Source organism: Pteropus alecto, unplaced genomic scaffold, assembly GCF_000325575.1.
Source record: "Pteropus alecto unplaced genomic scaffold, ASM32557v1 scaffold270, whole genome shotgun sequence".
NCBI classification, from domain to species: Eukaryota; Metazoa; Chordata; class Mammalia; order Chiroptera; family Pteropodidae; genus Pteropus; species Pteropus alecto.
Genome location: NW_006430735.1, coordinates 640,947 through 661,118, shown reverse-complemented (window position 1 = coordinate 661,118; position 20,172 = coordinate 640,947). Strand labels below are relative to the sequence as shown.

Genomic DNA, 20,172 nt, shown 5'->3' with positions numbered 1-20,172 from the left:
AGAGAAAGAACCAGTATTTAAATCCAGGCAGATTGACTCTAGGCCCCAAAGTTTCACTATTATATGTTGGCACAGACATGAAAGATAAAGACAGACAAACACTATTTTAAAAAGACTTGAACAGCATTTCTCTTCATCTGCTTATTTTTCCTTAAATGACTCCGTGCAAACACAGGATAACATTTGGATATCATAGCGCTGTTCCTAGTAATATCTTAGCAATTATTTAGCAAACAGGAAAAATACATATCAATTCAGTATCGGATTTTCAGCTCCCCTACATTCCCTCTGACTTCTCAGCAATTCAATAAGATGAATTTTAGTGACAGAGAAGGCTGATAGTTCATCGTAGAGAAAAAAATGAAAGGTGAGTGGGGAAGGAAGAGAAACGTAGTAGCCATTGTAGTCTTGAGTTTGGGGGATAGTTTTGTTTTTGTTTGGTTTGGTTTTTAAGTTTGGAGAGAGGGAGAAGAGAGGCAAAGGAGGATCTGTAAGATATTAAAACAGAGAGGGCGGAGAATTCTAGGATGTTTTGGTCTGTGATATAAAAAAAATCATGCAGCATACCTCAATTCTATTTTGTTATATTTTGATATACTTCATTAGAAATTCAACTTGCCTTTCTCTTTCTCTCTCTCTCTTTCACTTTCCATCTCTCTATTTTTCTGTCTGTCTCTGTCTCTATCTCTTTCTTTCTAGAGCTAGTAATTCTTCTGAATGCCTCATCAAGCAAACTTTCTTAGTTAAGCATAGAGTTCTATAACAATGTTTTGCGAGAAAAAAAAAACAAAAACAAAACAACTATACCTCTTATAACAGAGAAGAAAAAATTATAAGACTTTATTTAAGTATTTGAGTGACCTCTTTAACCTACTTCTCCAACAAACACCCTGGCATATTTTTTCTTCATCACTAACTCCCTATCTTTTTTAAGCCTCTTAGCACACACAACCTCAGTCTTTTTATTTGTAAAGTAATACTTTTTTTTTTCTTTAATAGAACAGAAATTAAGTGAGAAGTAACTAATGAGAACAAAACACCCAATAGACATAAAGATTATTATAAATGGTATATACTATTAAGATCTTGACTAAATTACATTTTAGTCATAGCCTATTTAATATTTCCTTTTAGTTCTAATCTCTGCCACAACCTCTTACTTTTGTTAAGCCCCTCTGTTCTTTATTTCCATCTGTCCTTAACAATTTTGATTCCCTTAGTTTTTTATTTCTCTCTATTTTCTCTCAAGCTATCAAGCTTCTTCTACAATCTCTGACAGTTTTACCCTTCTCTAACTCAATATCTCCTTATTTAAATGACTCTTAGATTGCCTTCAATTTTCTTACATTCTTCTTCCTATACTGCCATCACTCAAAAAACCCAAACTTGCATTAATGCTAAAATATGCTTTCTGTGCTCCTATACCCTAGGCACTGAGTACCTCTGCAGAAAACTACCAAACCAAGCAGGTTGTGATAATCTCTAGCATAAAGTTTTAAAATTCAGCCAGCTCCTCTGCACAAACAGTTAATGTTTATTTGTCTTTGGTCAATTCCTTCTTCCATTTCCATTAATGATTATTGCAGATGCCAATAAGCATCTTCCTAAGCTCTCAACCCCCTCCACCTTCTTTCTCAGAAGACTTTGTCTCCAATTGCACAGACACTATTGAAGCCTCCGGATATGATCTAGCTCTACTTTCAGGCTCCAAATCTACAAAGTTGCCTATGAACAAACACGAGCTCATTTTATTCTTCCCAATATCTAAGAATTCAATGGCTTCTCACCTATTTTAAACCAGGAAGTCTGATTGCTCTGGAAACTTGTGCTATTAGTTAAGGATTATCTTACCTTCTACCTCTGTATTTTCAGTCTCCCTTTCAACTTGCTCTTATCTCTGACTCTATAAATATGCTCAGAGTTCCCCATTATAAACAGACTTCCCTTTAATGAAATATTTTAAGAACCAGAAAATCTTTCTCAGTTTTTTCTCATCCAGACTTCTCAAATTATTAGTTTGTATTCTATCCCTACTTTGTCATTCATGTGATCATTCTCAATGCATAGAAGAAAGGATCCTGCCCCATCACAGTCTGGATGATCCCTCACTAAGATACTAATGACTTCCTTATTGTGGCATCCATAGGTAAATGTTATTTCTTACTGTTTTAGAATTTTCTTTTTCAAACAAAATTGATATTGTTCTTTCTATCTTTCTAGAAACAAAGAGAAATACATAAAATTTTCTACTTAGAAGGTTCCATTGACACATTATTCTCCAGTTTAAATTTCCTAATACCCTGTAGCCAATTTTCTTCTGTCTCCTTATTGGGCTTTTTCTTCTCTAATCACTTAAAGCTTTCCAAAGACTGTGTTGTTGGACCACAGGTCTTATTCCCTACTCTTTCACTCAGAGATCACAGCACACAATTATTATTTTAACTGCCAGCTATACATAAATTATTTCTGAATTAATAGTTCCAGTTAAAAATCTCCTTTGAGTTTTCACGTTGTGTATACCAGTGTCTGCCAGATTCGACCATTTGAATGGCCTAAAGCCCTCTCTAAAATGAAAATGTCTCAACATCGGCCCATCTTCTCCCTCTCTAAACCTATGTTAGGCAAAATGATTCTCAGTACTTAACTTGACCACCATCTTATGAAGCAAGCTCACAGCCAGTTCACCCAAGGAGAGCTTGGCCCCTATCAGCTTGCATAAATAAATGGGCCCATTAAGTTGTTTACTGCTTTGGATTACACAACTCTTAACAAGTATGTGTCATGTGGCTATAAGCCACCTGTGTTAGCCCTTGGCTACAAGCCACCTATGTTAGCCTTTGGCCATGCACCACCTTGTTGGCACATGCCACTTGGCTATGTATAACAAGGCCCATCCCTTTTTGGTCGTGGAGATACATTGTCTTGCCATTGCCTAAGACATTGCTTCTGTTCATAAGTTCCCTTAATAAACTCTCGATGTAATTATGAATTTTTTAACTTCTTTCTTTGGTCTCTCCATCCCAGGAAATTTTCACAACAACCTACTTCTCTAGGATCTTTTATACAGGTTAAAGTTTTCACCATCTACCTAGCAATCCACACTATAAATATTCACTCTTAATTATTCCTCCACCCTTATCTTTTCCCATTCAATAAATATCCTGCTGATTTTACCACCAAAGTAGTTCTTAAATATATCTAGTTCTCTTCTTTCCCACTATTACTGCATTATCTTTGGATTATTTTAGCAGCATTCCGATCACCTCCAAGCTAACTCCCTCAAATTGATTCTCCATATGTCTACACTTGTTTGTAATCTTTCTGTCTCTCCATTCCTTTGAGGACCAAGATTCCAAACATGACACAGAAGATTCTTAACAATCTGGCTTCTACCCATCCCTCAAGGTATCCATTGACATTTCTGATCTTCGACTTAATGCTTTAGCAACACTAGTGGAGTGTTCTCTAGATACCATCTATTTTAAGCCTCTCTATCTTTGCTTACTCTCTTCCTGTTCTCAAATGCTTACTCCACCTTTGTTGACTAATTCTTGCTCATCGATTAAGAAACACCTTCTTGGAAGATTTCTTTCCTCTATCCCATCATCCTAAATACAGGTTAGCGTCTCCTCACAAGTATTCAATCATTGTACTTACTTTGCTGTAGTCTATGCCCTATTTGAAAGCAAGGGCCATAGCTTTCTACCACCTAGAATGATGTGCAATAGTTCCTTAATAAATATTTGAAAAAAACAAATGAATGAGTAAATGTATTCTGACAAGGATAATGTTGATGTACTAAATTTAACTTTAAAACTCCTCCATCAATATCTTACTCTAAACCCAGCTACCACTATGTATTTTTGAGAGAGCTATCATTATTTGACTTTCTCTTACTAATGAACATAAAGGTTAATTTTAATAAATTAATTCTGAACCTTTATGTTTTTTTCCGGGAAAGCTCCTTGTCACAGTTTTTATAAAATGTTATAAAATTTTAAAATTTTATAATAAAAATTTATGATAGTGATAAAATTATGTTTGAGTAAAATAATGCATGATAAAATACACAGATAATGTAAAAGTTTTTTAATAGCCTATTGTAGATTTTTTTCTGCACCTAGCTTCTTACCCAGGATAAAGCTTTTGTTTTTATTTTTAATTTTCTTAAATTTCCCTGCCTTATGATTTGCTGGCATATAGACTGTTATAATGAGAATAACAGGTAGAAAAGAATCAGAAATATTGAAAACAATTTATAAAAAAACTCTCCAAGGTTATATATATACACATATATACATATATTTACCTATGATTTGCAATAGAAAAATACTCTGCTACCGAGATAATATTGATAGAAACTGGGCAGTGTATTTCAATGACAAAAACTTGGATATCTCTTATCCTGTAAAATAAAAGCCTTTTTAGCCAAGAAAGGCACTTTACAAAGCAAATAATGATTGGTAGGGGCAGGATCTGAATTTAAAGACAAACTGTAATTTGAGTGATGTCAAGTTAAGAGATACTAATCAGCAAAACTCTATTACTTGAATTTAGCAGCTGAAGTGAGTTCATCCAAACTTTCAATTCTAATTGCACACATCATAAGATTATCTCTAGCAGCACCAGCAAAACAGCTCTATTTAATAACCACAGATTTATATTATTTTAAACAACTAAAATACCATGTTGTTTAAAGAAATAGAAATTATCTTTTGCATTAACGTATCTTTGAAAAGAAACGCTGAGATTCCTTTTTAATTTTTGGTTTTAAAATGGAAAACCATCCTTAAATTTATTAACACATGTAAAATATAATAAAATTTTAAAAAGTAAGGAGGATGAACTAATATTATCAAAGCATTAATCTTTAAGCTCAAAGGGTTATTATTTGTCAGGATGCAATCAGTTTCTACAGTTTTATAATAACACTTTCTGTAACTTGACAGAGTTTAAGAAATAAGTTCAAGATCAAGAGCATTCTAAGACTTAAGGATTATTTTTGTCAATCTCACCAGGTAACATTTAAAACATTCTGGATCCTTATTCGAGGAATGGGGATCTTTAAGAGATCAGGGCATTTTAGGACCTTGAACTTTCAGTGACATTTGGGATCTCTCTAAGAAGGAAGTGGGGTAGTGACTTTTATGTTTTAATGTTTCCAAAGACTTTCATGACGTTATAAAATGACCTCAACAAATCCTTCCAACAACTAGTTTACTGGCAGCTTGCCTCTACTTTATAACAATTAAGTATGTGAAACTTTAGTCATTAAACTTCTCATTATTTATCAACCATTAATTCACTTTCTATATTTGCCTTTCCAAGTAAATTCCCCAAATTTTTATGATACATATTTTCCTTTTTAGTTTCACAGTGATTTTATTCTGCTATCAAAAGTTATTAGTAAGGATTTGGCTTTGATTATGAAAGAACTAGGTAGGCAGAGGTACTAGGAGCCATCTTAAAGATACAATCAAGTCAAATTAATGGACAGGGTTTCCTGGTGGATTTCTAAAAGAATGTAAGCAAATAAAGTTTACTTATCAGATGAATGTAATATTTTACTCTAAAATTTACCCTAAATATTGATTATGTTTTGAAATTTGTACTTTTATTCTGCATTTTTGCCAGTTAAACTAAAAAACAATTGTGTCACTGAGTTACCTTAATATAATTAGGACAAAACAAGATTAAAAGGATTAAAAACATGATCTTTTAAAATACAACACAAAGAATCATATTCTCATTATAATTATTTTACAAGCTGGAGCAAATTACAATGAATTGATTTTAGTAGTTTTTAATTTGACAAATTTTAAAACAAAAGTATATTTACTGAATTATTTTATAAAATTAAAACCTCTCTGGTAAAGATTGTGATGCCTTTAAATTGCGAGAGGAAAATAAATGTTTCTCAGCAAACACTCCTGACCTTATAAGGCTTTGGGAAGTGCGTGGAGGTAAGGTCTTTCCCGAAGTGTCATGGTCTCTGAGGATAGAAAAGGGATCCGGTTGCCAAGTGACATTCTAATTCTCATGTTTGGGCCTGCTGTCTGGAAAATAAGTCATGCCCCATTTAGTAATTCCAGTGTTTCTTCCACTTCCTGTAAATGAAAGGAGCAGGAGTTGGGAATACATTCATTCACACACACACAAAAAGAATAGAAATATGTATCCCGTGGGAAGGAGCCATTTATAGAACTGTCTAAAAATAAGTATTTGGGCAGGTCAGATGGTATTTTGCAATGTTATTGCAATGACCACTAGGTTTTTACACTGGCTTTGGACATTTGTTCATTCCTGAAGCAGGAGTCATTTTGAAGAACTAAGAAAATGGGTTTGCCAAAGAGATACATTGTTATATAGCTAATTTCTTTGTATCTAGTTCAAATCAGCTCCTCTAAGCAGAACTTATGGATATCTGTGAAATTTAAAAACTAATAATATACTTAGGATTTCTTACCAATGACATTATCCTCATAAAATAGTCTCTCAAATTATAGTCTTTTTAATTTCATATGTGATTTTATGACATTAAATAGGTCATAAAATAACTGGGCAATGGAAAGTTGAGACATTGCAAGATAAATCAGGTCATAGAGCTCATCAAGCACAGTAGACTAGAAAACTGATCATTCTTAGACTTTGCTGATTTGAGTCATGAATTGATTTCATCACAGCTAATAGGGGCCATTTGAGAATAGGCACAGAACAGCATGTATGGAACTCAGACAGGAGTCGTGGTTTTCAGGCTTCAATAAATTCCTACTCTCTATAACTCAGTGTGACTTTGGGACAAGATTTTAACCTCTCTGAACTTCAGGTTCAAGAGTTCTCACCAAGAGTGAGAACTGAATAATCTCTAAGGCTATCCCTAGCTCTAATTTCTGATTCCTTGTTGTATTATCTTTAGGTCTCTCTCATTTACGAAGGAAGACCATGTTTGCTTGTGTTTTTATGTTCATTCTAGTCAATATTTCAAGTGAAAATCAACCAGTTTTACTTTCTAAAATTCGTCATTAGACTTTCTGACTTGCATAGATTTTTATCCATGAAACAAACAGGATACATCATGCCCTGTCCTTCAGAGAAAAGCAGCATCTAGCTTAAGGATGGAAATGGAAAGGACTGAGATGATGGCCACTGTCTTCATGGGAGGCTGCTTTCTCTCAGGAGGGTAAATCAGGTCATCCTACCACTTGACCATCTCACCTCTTTAGCCTCCCCAAGATGATCATGCTGTATGTGCACATATATACGGTTTCCTTTACTGAAGTATTGGTGTAATTTAATGTGATAACTAAAGAAAAGAGAAAAAAAAAACTAAAGATTTATGGCAAATAGTATATCCTCAGTTTCCATAATGAAACACAAGAGGTGGATTCTTCACAAGGGAGTCCACTCATAGGCACCTTCCGCATGCTTCCTAACTAATCCTCCCACCCCCACCCACACCCCACACATACCTATTATAATTAACAGCAATATCTTCTAGTGCTTCCTTTTCCAAAACTTCTCTTGGCTAATCTTCATACATTTTTTTTTTCCAGAAAACTTTAGCACTACTTATTCCCTGGAAAATCTTCCACAGTGCATTTATTTTTTCCATATCTGAGTTATACAGTTTAGATTCTTAAAGGGGAAGGATTTTGACCATATAATGAAAAGGCAGGACCAATTAACTGTCTAAAGGACACTTCCTTGGGATGGAGGAGAAAAACAAATGATCCTATCTCTTAATCCTTATCTTTATACTAAATCAGAAAAGTAAGACAAAGATTATGTTCAGATCAAGAGATATTATCCTGCCTTTCTCCACTAACCTGGTCATTTGGAGGTATCTGGCCTATGTGGAGGAAGAAGATGCTACATGAAAGTAGGTCAGGAAAAGATCTCAATAAAATCCAGCTTTAGCACTAAAATGCAGGAGCCAACTGAACCATCATATAAGCAAGAGCCAAATCTTGATTGCAATGTCAACCACAGAGAGCAACTGCTGGAATGTCTAAGGGTTTTCCAGTGGTCTGGTGATAAGAGAGAAGAGCTGTGCCTAAATTTCACAAGCTCTGTTTTCTGTTTCTCGAATGAGTTTCGAATAAGTTTCTTAGAAATAGCATTTAATTATCCTATTTCCATGTAATATCTCCCACCACTTTATCAAAGTAACCTTTAGTTACCCTCTGGTTCCAACATTTAGTGGCCTTGCCATTTTCAGACACCAAAAGATTGCTTTACCACACATTAATATGTGCATTTATAAGGTTTATTAAGTGCATTTGGTATTCTCGCCCCACATAAATTCTATATTAACTGAAAAATAAACAAAAAAGCCAGATATAGATGAAAACGTATTGCTGACTTATATCTGATAAAGCTACATTAGAAAATCTCTATTGATCTTGTAACCAAAATGGGTTTCTTTACATCTCAGAGCATGGGAACTTACATTTGGAGCAAGCCAGGTCTGCAGAGTAGCATACACTCTATTAGCTGCCTCACATTGAGCTGCATATAGAGAGCTCAAGAGGAAAAAATCACACATGCTGGGCAACCTTGAGCATATTGACATTGAACATTAGCAAAAAGAGATGTAGATCAATGTGAGTTAGACTTCCACAGTCACGCCCATCATATAAATCATTCCTTCTTCCAAGGAAAGGAAAAGTGAGCGGTCAGCGAAAAGTAAATAGTCTCATTGTTACATTCTTGAAAGACTGGAAATTCCTTATTTATGAAAAAAGTAGAACATAGGAAGAGAAAGTGGATGGTTCTGCTTACAATATAATGAGACCGATAACCTTTAGCAGATTAACCTGAATTAATACTACAAACTGAATGTTAATTTTTTCAAATTAGTTATCATAAAAGCTGGACCCTATCTAATAATTTTATAGCACTGTTATTTCTTTCTTTCTTTCTTTATATCTTGCTGTAGATTCACTCTTTTATTTACTCAACACATGTAGAGTGCTTACTTTGTGACAGATACTAGAGAAACAATAGTGCCTTTGAAGAAAGCATAATATACTCGGGGAGCTAAACAAGCGAGGGAATGGCTTCAATATACAGTGGAAAGTGTTACAGCAGAGGAGAGTGAAGGTGAGAGCTTCACAGAGGTGATGACAGAAATAGAAGTTTAAAAGATGCATAGGAATTATAATGGACACCTGAACATTATATAATTGTATTAACCGATGTTACCCTAATAAACTTAATTTAAAAAAAAAAAAAGAAGAAATTTCAATAAATTCTAGGGCTTAAAAAAAAAGATGCATAGGATTTACACTGGCAGGTAGAGAGAGAAGCATTCTAGGCAGAGAGAGAGCAACATGATCAAAGATATGAGAAAGCTGTACTTCTTCAGGGAGCTTCAGGTAATGAGTGTGGTTTGCCTGGCTTTTAAGGGACAGGAGAAGGTGGATCTCTTCATCTGCTTCAATTACCATTATGCCACTCCCTTCCTAAAACATCACTTCACACTTTTATGCAAATGACTTATTATACCTGCCTTTTCTTCAAGGTTGTGACAATAACAAAAATAGAGCCCTGTTATTCTTTAATGGCTTTTCCCTACTTTCACAAAAAGAAAAGTCCATTTGTCAAGGCTGTGGTTTATTTCTTGTCAGTCTTTTCCTTAATATCTATCTTTGAGAGAAAAAAACGTTTGCTTCGAGAGTAAGTCCAATTTTTCCCATATTTTTTAAAAAATTATTTACTGCTATATCTATTCCCGAAGATAGCTGCAGTCCTTTCTTAGGACTCTTGTTTGCCCAACTACACTTTAAACTCCACGAAATCATAAGAGAAATTACCTCATTCAGGAAAGCAGAGGTCAAAAGTGTACTACACCTGAGAATTCAGAATATATATTAAAAATAAGACAAAATTTGATTGTGGAATATTAGGCAAGTGTAGCTGACTAAGAGCCTTTAACTCTTCATAAAGAAGTCATTTGAAGGAAGCAACATGCTCATATCTGTGTCTTCAAAAAAATTGTGGGGAATGGACTTTAAGTGGAAAGACCAAAGACCTGAAGGGAGACAATGGTTAAATGCTGCAATATTCTTGTCAATAAACTACAATTGGAACTTTAGGATGAGGTTGAAAGGAGAGAAGAAAGGGGTGGATGTAAGAGATGTTTAAAAGGACAGTTTTACAAGATAAAGTGGAGGAGGTGGGGTACTTAAGGGTAGAGAAGGATAGAGTCCTTTCCTGACATTAGAAACAGCAGACAAGAAAATCAATGGGACATTGAGTGGGAAAAAATACTAAATTTAATTTTGGACATTTTTAGCTTGAGGCCTCTTGGACAATCAGATCACAATTCTTTTGGAATGTTTTCAAAGCTAGTAAAAGGTCCTATAGGAGTCGATCCAATTTTTCAAAAACTAACAAAATTACCTTAAACATAGGACTGCAATGTAAAGTGTTTGTGGTGTGAAATACTCTTTTGCTTTTGTTTTCAAGGGGTGTGACTATAAATCAGTTATGCATGTGATTTACTACTACCTTACTATAGTGTAACTTACTTTATAGCTCATGTTAAAGCATTTTGACATAGATTAAGGACTCATAAAAGATAGGTATGCTTAGGCAATTAAAATACAATTTAAACGTATAAAGTCAGAAAATAAAGAAAAAAATCTTAATAGAAAGAGAGACTATTTCTGTCAACTCTCCTCCATTTTCCTCTCATCTGCTAACTTATTGCCGGGACATATTTTTATTCTGTCAAAATCTCAGGTATTATTTTCAGTGAAACACTGTTTCTTGATGCTTTAACATCAAGAAATTTTTTCACAAGGAGAAAAAATTCCTTTAGTTAAGAGTCATCTCTTTTTTGCAGAGTCTAATGTAAAAAGACTTTAAATACTAGAAGAGAAATGTATCCTTAAATATATAAATCCAGAAAATGGCCTATCTCTTAAGATTTTATGAATAGCCCACTTTCATGGATTATTATCAAGAATTATATGAGAATTATTCAGAATATTAAATTGAAATTATCTCTATGACTAATGATGGGGTCTTAAAATGCTATATTTTGCTCCAAGGGATTAAAAATAAGCAAATGTGCTCTATATCTCTCCTGATTCACATAATCAAGGTCATCAATTGCTGTAGGGAGGCTATTCACATCCAATAATTATTGCATTTCCAAAAGAAATAAAATTCTATATTACAGAGGTTTTTTTGTTTTGTTTTGTTTTGTTTTCCTGATTGGGTGGTAGATGTTATTCCCAGGAGAACTGTGTTTTGGGAGCATAAGTGAGGAATAAAATGAAGTTTATCTAAATGCCCAGAAGTATAAGAAATGGAAAGTAAAGAGGATGGTTATACAGTATAAAATTCCAGTAATATTTTAAATTCCTAAATTATAATTTTTAAGACTATAGAAAATTTTGCCCTGAACAAACAAACAAAATTTACTACAATGCAGTCTCCTATAGATTAAATTTCTGTAAATTTGTATTTATATTGGAAGTGGGTAAATAATGCAGTCTTAATTTATAGATTCAATGTTAAATAGTTATTTGGATATCTCATAACATTTACATGTTAAAGGAGTAAATTTTAGGTTATAATCCATACCATTCCATAAGGCATATGAAGTGATATATTTTTAACTTTTTAAAATAATAATAGCAATACATTTATATAGTAAAAACATCTAACAGAAGAAAAGCAATTAAATAAGAATTAAATCTTCCTCCCACCCCAGCCACTCAGTACCCATCTTCTGCAGGCTGCTCAACCTTCCTTTCTCCCAACCCATCCATAAGGAACTACTGTTATCAGTTATCCAGTTTGTTTTCTTTTGCTATTGTTTGTCTGTTTGTTTGTTTTGTATATTCTACCTGAAAAGTCTTCTGGATATACAAGTATATATATTATCTATCTATAGATCTATCTCTTTTTAACACATATGAAAACATCATTTTACAGTTTAATTTTATTTTTGATTAATATATCTTGAATATTGTTTCATATTAATGAATAAAGAACTACTTTTTATTTTCCTTTTTGTAGTACAAGCATGGCATTCCATTGTATGAATAAGCCATAATTTTAGAAATAGGCTTTTCCTAAACCTTCTATAGGTTTGGTTAGAAACTGTCCTTTGAAGTCTCTAGAGTAGAAAAATCCGTTTGCTACTCAGGTCAGTCTCAATTCCATTTCACCTCTCTCTAAATAATTTTATAGGTAAAAAAAAAGTCCTCCCTCCAAAAAATGTAGCGGTCTCAGATACCGTGCTCTGCCTTGGAGAATTTTAATTGTAGGAATACAGACTCTCAAAAACAATTAGATCCTTGACATATAAAATTGAAAGTGAGTGTAATTACAGATAAATATTTCCTCCCTCTTTACCCTTAATCTGAACCTTCAAAATATTTTATATTGAAAATATATTAATTGGACAATTTGCTATTATGAACTTGATAATAAAATAAAGAACTTTAAAAGGATTGCAAGGTCAGAAAAAATTCTTGGTCAGAGGAAGGTTAGGCATCTGACTGCTCCCAGGAATCATAGAGACCGTCTGCCGGCTTCAGCCTGTTGCTTAACAGTCTGAGGTTCTGGAGTCCGGAAGTGAATTCCTGAGATAAAGAGTCTGTGGAAATTCCTGTGTCCTTCTCAGATTCTCTTTTGAAAACCAACAGCAGAAATTATTTACCATAATGGAACTTAAGGAGAGAAGTGATCTCCAAAGTTTACTAAGTTCCTGAGCTTGTATGTCATACATTCACAAAGTCAGCACTTACTATCAGAGCTCACTAACCAGTATAAATAATATAGAGTCCGGCTCTTCCCCAACCACGTCTCAGAAGCCACGTAGGCTGCTTTCCAAAGATTCTGACTTCTACAAATCAGCTTGGAATAGAACTCAGTTCTCTCACCTAATTTAAGAAAACTGGGACTCTTTGTGGGATTATATGTTCTCTGACAATATTTTTCTACTCGTTACTCTCTTCACTCTCAGAGTTAATCATTTAACAGTATTTTATTGAAAATATTACTGAAACTTAATAGTGTGAAATTTTATTTTGAAGGATTACAGCGGGGAAAAAAAAGAACTTAATATGTCTGCAAGCATACTTTATTTTGGGAATGTCCCTAACCATTGCGGATTCAGTATAGCTAGTGACTGAAATGTGTTCCCTTTCCAATAAGCCTTCCATGTAATCCATGTTGATCCAGGCTATTTGACAGGATTCAGTCAGAGTTTCTTCCCCTAACACTCTATTGTATGTTAATTATTCTAGACTCTAGTGCTCTTTATCTGGCAGAGACGTCTACTGAATTTAAAGCCCAGGGCTATGGCCCTTTCCCAAATCTGAATCCTGTCTCCACATTTCCTGTCTGTAGCTCTCCTATGTATATGAAGTTCTCCTAATGTCCAGCACTTCATCCAGAATTCTCTGCTGATCTGCTCCATTCACTAGGCTAAACCTTGGCCTGAGATCAATGAACAGATTATGTTTGTGGAAGTGTGCTCTGCCCATTAGGCACTATGCATTAGGCAACACATGCATGGGGTAGTTTTCTGAGGGAGAACTAAATAAGTTTGCCCAGCTCCTTCCCTGCTTTAATCTTTGATTGAAGCTTGGTTATTTTGGTCTCAACACCTTGTATTATCCCAGTTGGGGAATTTCTCACTCCTGAATCTGCCTGATTACTAAATTTACATTTGAGGAAATTTTTCAAAACAACTTAATCTTCTTTTTTGGCCATCAGTCATATCCTGGGCCTGCAGTATTCCAATTGATGAAGCCATGTTCTGAAGAAAGCCATTCTTGATTTCCTAAGATAGCACTAACTGTTTTCACTATGTCTGCCATAGTACCTTCTATTTATGCCAGTCAACACTTATCACGTTACATTGTAATTGGCTGTCAAAAATTGTGTCCTATTCACCATTATAACCCAGTGTCTCACACATTACCTGGCATATAAAAGTCCTTCATAAATATTCACCAAATAAGTAAATGATTGAAAGTTGGAGCCAAGAGAGAAAGAACAACCATAGTGAAGAATAAGATGTGGCATAACCACTACAGATAATTTCTCCCAAAGTATGTTTGTGTTAGAAGTTAGTCTGACACATAACCATGAGTAAACCTTGTGTAAACCTGACCACATATGGCAATACGATAAGTGGTGATGGAGCGAAATAGATTCTGAACCAGATAAAAGGGTAATTTTTGAGGGAAAATGTGTTATAAAGAACAGTTGGAGAAGGAATATAAATGCATTTAATCACAAATTTCTTTAAAGGCATTGACATGTAAGATTGCAAAATGACATTTAAAGAATATGTAATTCTATGTGACTTGTGTATGCGTATTTTTTTAAGTATAACTTTAATGAAAAAAGTATATAATGTAAACTGGAAAACAATGATGTAAAAATGTGTTAATGATTTAAATACCACTACTTCAACAAAAAATGTGTGCAGTGAAATAAAAAGGAAACATCTCAAAATATTAACAGAGTATATTTGGTGAAAGAATTACAGGTAATATTTTTAATACTACTTAGTATTTTCCAAAATTTTATTTAATAAGAATAAGTTGCCTTAATCATTTATAAGTTTCTTTTTTTCTTTCAAAGATCAATTTAGTGAACAAAAGAATGTAGTTCCCATAGCAACTGGACAAGTTACAAATTTCATTCCTTGAGTAAACAACTGATTCTTTTCAACACAATAGGGCAGTGAAAGAAGTGTTAAAGACTAAACCAAACATATTATTATACCCTTACAGTGAGATGAGCACTAATTATTATTACAAAAATAAATTGAATGCTTTAAAATACTTGTAGGCAGAGACTTGCATTTTTTCACTTCTCCATAACAAGTGTCTTCCAGAAGGTGTGGCACCCAGACATATTAAATCAGAGCCATCATCTTTCTTTTTCCACCTACAAATGCATGATTATGCATACAGAAACATAACTGCATAACACAAACAGACATACTACTAATGTCATATACGAATCCAGAGCTCATTTTGAAAAAAGAGAAAGTATATAAATAAGATTTAGTTCAGCAAATAAACTATAGAAGCTCCATATCCATACTCTGAGTAAGGTTTAGATGGAAGGCTCACACTGTATCTGTCAGAATATTTACATGTATATATGAATAGATGATAGATAGGTAGATAGATAGATAGATAGATAGATAGATAGATAGATAGATAGATGATAGATAGATAAAGATAGATCCCTACCTTTGAGGATCTAATAAACCTCAAAAATGTATAAAAATGAATATTTCTCTACTTTTATTAATAATAGTAAGGTCACTGAGAATTTGGGTATTACTACAACTTTTACATTGTGCCTATTTTACTTTTAAGAATTAAGTTATAGAAACTTTAAAATTCTAGTTATTTATTGAAAGAAATATTTGTTGGCTCTGGTCATAATATAAATAAAATCACAGATAGTATCATTTCAAGTGAATGTCAACTGAAAGATGGTCTGACTTATTTAATAGAATTTTGGTCACCATCAAAATTACTAGGACACCTATTACTAGAACATCCTTCCTTTTAATTAGTTTTTAAATTGTAAATTTCCGTTATGACCATTCATTTGCAAAAAAAAAAATCTTAAACTATAATAACTTCTGTAATGCATTCTCTGGCTTCAATAATTAAATTTAAAACTCACAAAAATTAATTGTGTTTTATAAAGGAACATCATAGAAATTAATGTTTTTAATTTGTGTATAAAAGAAATAATGTAAGTAGTACTTCATTTCTGGTTTATACAATGAGATTTATTTCTTTCTTGAAAATATAAAAATTGCTATTAACTAGCTCCAGGTAAAGCATCAGGAAAAACCACTGTAATTATTTTTGATTCATGTTTGATTTAAATAGTAGGAAAATGTATTTTCAACAATTAGCCTGTTGTCAGGTTCGATTCTTTATGGATGATTTCAAAGATGTTTCTTTACAACTAATAATTAAATATTCTTCACTAGCTTAGGTAAGAACTTAATCCTAGAACTATGAGAAAATTTTAAAATTGGTCATTTTAGTAAACTTAAATTCTCCCTGGTTTCCACTGGATATTCATTACTGTATAATGCTCTACATATAAATAGACTAAAATGTTTACTTATTAGTTCTCATTAGTTTTTCTACATGTATTTACATGGACAACAATAGAAATATCATAATACCATTTATTAACTGACATATTTTCAATATGTCAAGCCTTGTGGTAAGTACTTCACATAAATTATCTCATTTAATCCTCACAGCAGCAATATGAGTAGGTACCATTATTATACCCATTTCCTGGGTAAAGAAACTAAGGCTAAAAGGACTAAAATAATTAACCAAGTCCACAGCTTACAAGAGTCAGAGTCAAAGTTTAAATACAAGCAGAAAACCAATAAACTTTATATCTAATTAATTTAATTTAATAATGAAATTCACATGAGTTCAGGAGAGGAGAGTAATAAGAAACAGGTCTAATGATTTTAAATTATCTCCAGACTGTTGATGTATAAACTATATTATGAAAGTTTTGTTTAATCTTAAAGTCAGTTTTACTTTAATGACCTAAAGGAAATGATTATGATAGTAAAAAGAGTGCTTCATTTTTAAATCATAAAGACAAGCCAAATAATGTTATCTCCAACGATTTCAGACTGTAGTCAAAGTTTACATTAAGGTTCCTGGATTCTAAGAAAAATCAGAGAAATGTGCATAGTAGAAACAATTCGGTAGGTATAGATGTGTATTATATAGGTAAATACTTTTTCTAATCAGGTGACTTTGGGAGTACTCTCTGGATTCTAGAGGCAGAGTAGGAAAAGAGAAGAAAGTAGCATAGGAAGAATCTGTAGCAATCCTACAAGCTAAAGAGAAGTTGTTTTATTTGCTGATTCTCAGAAGTTCAGATATTATCCTACCAGATTCTAAGACTAGTTCTAAGACACAAATAACATCTTGAAGTAGCCTTAGGTTTAATAACGTTTGCAAGAGCAGCAAAGGGACAAGGGGCTGCTTCAGGGTCCTCCACCTTCAATAGGCAACTTAAGCTGGTACTGAGGCAGCGTGTCTGCCAATAACTTTGGTCACAGACCTTAGCCTGGCGAAGTATTTAATTTTATAAGCCTTTGGGTTGTTTTCCCATGTTACTGAAAGAGTGAAAAGCCAAAAGCTTCATGCTTTGGGTTGTTCGCACAGACTAGGAACTATGACATTAAACTCCGTGCCCTTTTGACTTAACTGCCTCATCTCTAATTCCTATTCCTCTAAACTGGGACTTTCCAATCAGTGAATGTAACAACATGACTGGTAAAATATAAAACAGATTTACTGCAGAAAGATTGGAGACTCAGTTCACATGTTCTGGATGTAGAATAATAAAGGAGAAGACTGAAAGATGCATGGCAAAATATTTTTTCTAACATGGTTTAAAATGTGAATTTTTTTTTTACCTTTATTCAAAGGTAAAAACTTTTTAGAAAGGAAGTTAAAGTAAATAGAAATCAAGCAACTAGGGGAAAAAGTCACCTAGAGCAAGAATTGAGAAAGAAAAATTTTGAGTTGTTTGAATATGGCTGGGTGACTTTACTTAGAAATACTAGCTTATATTGAGTTAAAGGATTAACTAATGAGAAATGATTAAGTTTATTTAAAATTGAGTTCATTTAATAAGTTCATTTAAAATTTTTTTTTAGGATTCTCTTTATATATTGCTTAGGAGGTCAATATAATAGAGTTAATTCATAGTTATGCTATACCGCAAGGTGGCCAATGGCCACATATGGTGTTTAAATTTGCAATTTAATTAATTAAAATTAATAATTTTAGAAATTAATGAAAATATTAAATTTAATAAAAAGATGATCAACATTAATAATCAAGAAAATGCAAATCAAAACCATAATGAGATATTACTTCATCACACCTGTTAGAATGGCTATTATAAAAAAGACAAGAAATAACAAGTGTTGGCAAGGATGTAGAGAAAAGGGAACCCTTGTGCACTGTTGGTGGGAATATAAATTGGTGCAATCACTATAGAAAACAGTATGGCGTTTCCTCATAAAACTAAATATAGATCTACCATTCAACCCACTAGTCCTACTTCTGGATATTTATCCAAAGAAAACAAAAACACTAATTTGAAAAGATATATACACCCTCAAGTTCATTGCACCATTATTGACAATAGCCAAAATGTGAAAATAATTTAAGTGTCTATTGATAGATGAATGTATAAAGAAATTGTGAGACTGCATATATACATATATGAATATTGGTGATCCATAAAAACAATGAAATCTTGCCATTTGCAATGACACGGATGGACCACGAGAGCATCATGCTAAGTGAAATAAGTCAGACAGAGAAAGACAAATACCATATGATCCCTCTATATGTGGAATCTTTAAAAAGAAAATCTTATATCATAGATATAGAGAATAGATTGGTGGTTGCCAGAGGAAGGAGATGAGAGAAATGGGTGAAAGTGGTCACAAAATAAATTAAATTAAGTAAAATTTAAAACATAGTGCCTCAGTAGCATTAATCACTTTGCAAGTGTTCACTAGCCACATGTGTGTAGCAGCTACCTTATTTAACTGCCAAGAGAGATCATTTCTGTCTTTGCTGAAAGTCCAGTTGGACTGGTATAGTGAAAATAGCATCGGCTCTTACCTTTAAAAAACCTTAGGCATTATCTTCAGTTGTAACACTTACTTACAAGCTGATTTATCTGAGCCACAATTTCAATTTTTAATATAGAGATAGTGTTTTCCACTTCTTGTCATTGTTGTTCATATAAAATGTTGGGATTAAGTTAAGAAAGCCCAGTTTAAGGGAACAGTATTGTGAGAGAGGTTGAAGAATGGGCTCTGGAATTTGAAAGGCCTGAGTTTGAATCAAAGTTCTGCTACTTATTAGCTGTGTGATTTGGGAAAAATACTCAATTTTCTAAACATCAGCACCTACCTCATAGGGGTGTTGTAAGAATTAAAAAATTATCTGAGAAAATACAAGTACGATACTTTGTATAATGCATGGCATCCATCGAATACTCAAAAAATGCAAGCTAATAAGTGTTCAAAATGTTAATTAGCTATCACACCCAAGGCAAATTTGTATGCTATAGAATATCTTTCATAAATTCTATAAACCAAAATATAAAAACTATAAAATGCTGCCAAATACAGAAGTAACAATAATAGTAATAATTGTCACTGTTATGAAATCATGAGGTATTTCATGAATTCAATTAAACTGTTACTGAAATAAGATCTTTTTGTCAACATTTTATCATTGATGTTTTAAATCTTGTATTTTCTAGATTGCCATTATCTAACAGAAAAAATAAATAACTCTTAAATTAATGTTAAAATAAACTCAGTAGAGTAAGATTTCTTTGCTGTAATTTCACTTTTGAGAAAATAAACTTTCTCTTGCTATATACTAATGCATCCTAAAAGATAATTGGCTGTTGCCATATGACATCTCAATTTTGAAAGATAACACTCATTCTAGGTTTTATGACCACAAAGTTAAATTTTAAAATAGTGCAAGGATGGAATTATTTTATTTTTATATACTTCAACACATACATATTAAGTTTACTCTATAGAGAGGACTTCAATGGCTTTAAATTCTGCTTGGAAAAGCCTTAAAACTGAAAAAAAAAATTTTTTTTCATCCATTGATTAGTTTGTGGTTTTACCACCATGATTTTCATATGTAAAGATTTTTTTAAAAATAACAAGTAGTCTATGGCCATGCTACCCTGAACATGCTTGATCTCGTCTGATCTCAGAAGCTAAGCAGGGTCGGGCCTGTGGTTAGTACTTGAATGGGAGACCACCTAGGAAGACCAGGTGCTATAGGCATAAAAAATAAAAAAATAAGAGATTGTAAACTGGCAAGGGTCTTGCAATCCGTGAGGTCAACCAAGGGTTGCCTCGCCTAAAAAGTAAAAAAATAAAAAAATAATAAAGATAACATTTAAACTGTTTACTATGTACTTTCATATTGTCATTTTAATCTATAAACCTTTTATATCATATGCGCTTTATTAGTCATACTGAGGTGCTTGTGTGTGCATGCCTATGGCTTTTTGGAGCAATGAACTACAGACTGTCCTTGACTCAGGATGGTTGGATTTATTTTG

General features: G+C 33.1%; 1 pseudogene; it reads left to right on the top strand.

Moving 5' to 3' along the window:
* Positions 1 to 19,770: 19,770 nt before the first annotated feature.
* LOC112485262 lies at positions 19,771 to 19,891 on the top strand (annotated as a pseudogene).
* The last annotated feature ends 281 nt before the right edge of the window (positions 19,892 to 20,172 follow it).